This window comes from Pinus tabuliformis, chromosome J (genome assembly GCF_031772625.1).
Source record: "Pinus tabuliformis cultivar Carrire ecotype Pingquan chromosome J, CPIR1, whole genome shotgun sequence".
Classification (NCBI taxonomy): Eukaryota; Viridiplantae; Streptophyta; class Pinopsida; order Pinales; family Pinaceae; genus Pinus; species Pinus tabuliformis.
The window spans coordinates 118,300,430-118,304,498 of NC_142295.1; positions in this window are offsets into that span (position 1 = coordinate 118,300,430).

Below are 4,069 nucleotides of genomic sequence, written 5' to 3' on the forward strand. Positions count from 1 at the left end.
CTGCTGACCCTCCAAGAGTGTCTGGTATGTGTGGCCGAATTCTGGGTCACTTTTGTAGAGAAGTGGCCAATCAGAAGTCTCGTGCCCGCAAGAGTTGAGCACGGTGGTTAGCGCCATGATCGGTGGTCGACTGAGGCAATCTGCAACATTATTGGTGCTGCCCTTTTTATACTTGATATTCAAGTGAAACTGTTGCAGGTATGTAGACCACTTCTGATGGCGATCATTCTGCAATTTCCCTTGGGTCTGTATGAACTGCAGAGGTCGGTGGTCTGTGTGGATGACCGTTTCCTTCCCCAAAATGTAATGCTTCCATTGTCGGCAGGCCTGTACAATGGAATACATCTCTTTATCATAAGTGGGGTACTTCCGGACTGTGTCTGAAAGTGTTTCACTGTGATATGCCACTGGATGTCCATGTTGAGTAAGGACTGCCCCAATAGCATAGTCAGAGGCATCTGTCTCGACCTCAAATGGTTGTTGTAAATCTGGTAACGCGAGCACTGGTGCCGTGCAGAGGCGATCCTTCAACTCCCTGAATGACTTCTGTTGAGATTCAGACCAAAAGAATTTTGCTTTCGCCCCGCCCTTGGTGACTTGACTCAAGGGCCAAGAAATATGAGAAAATCCCAACACAAACCTGCGGTAGAAGTTGGCAAGACCTAGAAAGCTGCGGAGCTCTGTTAGAGTGGTTGGAGAGGGCCAATCCCGAATGACTTGGACCTTGGATGGATCGACATGCACCCCCTGTTCATCAATGATGTATCCCAGATACTGAACCTCGGTCATGCCAAAAGTGCATTTCTCCAAATTGGCACATAGCTTGTGTTGCCGCAGTGTTTGGAGAACCTGTCGGATGTGGTGGAGGTGCTCTTCCCAACTCTGGCTGAAGATCAGAATGTCATCCAAGTATACTACTACAAAGGAGTTGGTGAATGGCCGCAAGATGTCATCCATTAGCCTCATAAAGGTTGCAGGAGCATTCGTCAATCCGAAAGGCATGACCAACCATTCGAAGAGGCCCTCCTTGGATTTGAAGGCAGTCTTCCACACATCTGAGGGTTCAATTGGTACCTGGTGATATCCTGACTTCAGATCGATCTTGCTGAAATATTTCGCCCCCTTTAGTTGGTCTAGGAGGTCATCAATCCGCGGGATCGGGTACCTATTACGGACAGTGATCTTGTTCAGCGCCCGATAGTCAATACAGAGTCTCCACGTCCCATCCTTCTTCTGTACCAACACTATCGGGCTCCCACAGGGCGAAGAACTCGGACGGATGTGACCTTTCTGCAGGAGCTCCTAAATCTGCCTCTTGATTTCATTGTTCTCCAGAACGGAGCGCCGATAAATTGGTCCATTGGGTAGCGGCGCACCTGGGGTCAGATCGATGGAGTGCTTGACTTGACAGTGCAGAGGAACCCCTGCCGGGGAGGTGAAGATGTCTTCGTACTCCTCCACAATCTTGTCCATCTGTAGCTGTCGTGCAGAGGGACCTCGTTTGGAGGCCGCAGCCACTGTCTTCTTCTTCCCTTGAGGGCGTATCATCAGGAAAACAAATTTCCTGGTTTTGGAAATGATCTTACTGCATTGTTTTGCAGAAATCAAAGAGATGGCGGCAGGTGGTGCTACCTCTAGTATCCTGAATAACTTATTTCCCAATGTAATAATAACAGCACGGGGCCTTGATTCATACACAGCATGTCGCTTCCACAAGTATGGTTGTCCTAGTAATAGATCACAAACTTCAAGGGGAGCAATGTCACACAATACCTCATCCGTGAAGGGCTTGATGTTGTATGGAAGGCGACACTGCTGGCTCACGCGAAGATCTCGCCCTTGGTGAAGCCACCCAATGGTGTATGGTTGTGGATGTGCTGTGGTCGGTAAGCCCAACCGCTTCACGACCTCTGCCGAAATGAGGTTCTTTTGACTCCCGCTATCAACAATGAACTGTATCGGGGAGCCCTTTACCCACATCTCGGAGTGGAAGAGACGCTCCTCCTCCTCTGGATCTTCGGGTTCATTTTTCTGGATCTTTGCGGTAGCAACAGTGGCGTTGGGATCCGCATCAATGATCTGCTTCCCTTTTTCATACCCCTTATCGGGTTCTGACTCAGAGTCGGAACATGCATCTGATTCTGAAACCTTTAGCTCAGCCACCAGTGACTGCTTGGCCCGACACTCACTTGTGTTGTGAGTGGAGCTCTTATGGAACTCGCACCATTTTCTAGTGTCCTTTCTCGGCTTCGCGGCGTTGCTCTTTGCTTGCAGCTTCGGCTGGTTGTCTTGGGTTGTCCCGCCTTGGCTTTGTCCTTTGTTTTGTGGTTTAGGGGCACCTTTCCCCTGCTTTGGATTCGCAGATCCAAAGTCTCGCTTCTTTTGTTTAAACTTCTGCTCGACCTTGACGGCATACCGGTATGCTGCGCCGAGCGAGGGGATGTTTAGGAACTGTATTTCTTCCTGGATGTACTTGTGCAGGCAGCCACGGTATTTGAGTATCAAATGTTGCTCTGAATCCTTGATACCCAACTTTGTGCGAAGGGTATGGAAAAGATTGGTGAACTCCGGCACGTCTTGGTCCCTTCCCTGCCGCAGCGTGGTCCAATTTATGTATTCATCCTCATAGCTTCCGACAGGGTAGTACTGCTCCTTGATGGCATCCCGGAACGAATCCCAGGTGGGTGCGGCTGAAAATAGTGAGCCAGTACTTTCATCCTTCTGCTCGCAGTAGGTTTCCCACCAGTCCTTGACGTGGGGGGCTGCTTTGAGAAGAGCAAAAACAATCTTTTCCCGACTCGAAAATTCATGAACAGAAAAATAACCCTCTAGCAGATTTAACCATTTATCTACGGCATCGACGTCTATCTGACCCTCGAATATGGGGATTTCAAAATTAACTTGTACCTTAAAGGGTGTGGCGTTTCCAGAGGAGCTGCTGGAAGCCGATGCGCCGCTTCTGGGTAGCCGCTGAAGGATCTGCGCAAAGCTGTCCATCATCGTGTTCCGTTGTCGCTCGAGCGCTTCTTCGAGAAAGATTTTGATGGGATCTCCTGCCCCCTCGTCTTTCTTCTCGTCCGCCATGGGAGGCCGTCGGGATTTGCGAGGCTGGTCTTGCAAAGGTTCAACCAGTTCAAGCCCTAACTCCTTATATCCCGACCTTGTTGGGGACATGCAAAGAAAAACAGAGAAAAAGCAGACCGCTCTGATACCACTGATCCGGATTTAAACAGGAACGCAACAAATTATAGAGATAACCATATACACAAAGATGCAGTGGAAATAATACTTCATTTCATTAATGGAAAATACTGAAATATGCTTACAAATAGAAATGGCAATAAACTAGCTAGGGCGATGGTAGCTTATCTCTGAGAAGAGATGTGATGGCTACATGCCTCTGAACTGTGTTACAATGAGGCTCGAAGGCCTATTTATTGTTGAGAAACAATGGAAAAACCCTTAACATTCCAAAACCTAACCCTAGGAGATGAAATGCCAAACTGTGGGCCCCGTTTGGGGGTAAGTTGGTACATCAACTTCCTGGGGTCGTAACTTTGGCATATGATCTCCGTTTGACGCGTACAATAGCTCATTAGAAAGATCTATCCGAGCACTATCATTGTTGGAACAGGCAACACCAGTCCATTCCATGGACTCGTGTTGCACTCGGATTCCCCAAAAACGTCATTTAGGGCCTCAAAACGGCTCCGGAAGTTCAGGACCCGAAAAACTGCTAAAAATAGTAAGTTGTGCTACAATTAAGGAAACTGAAAATGCTGAGAAAGACAATGGTGGGGGTCCAGGTGGACTTGGCAGGTGGCCACCAATATCCACCTGGATCACTATATATCTTTTAAGGAAGTGGAACTAATGGAACACAACCAACTTGACCTTCTACACATGCAACAAAACCGCAAGGAGCCATCCAACCCATCCAAGTGACCAACCCCTGAGACAAACTAACATTTTGCTACACTAAAGCCTCAATTTCTCCCTTAACATGCACATGCATACGACTGGGAACCTCCAATCACTCCCACAACAAGGCATTCTTGTGTCTGGGGAC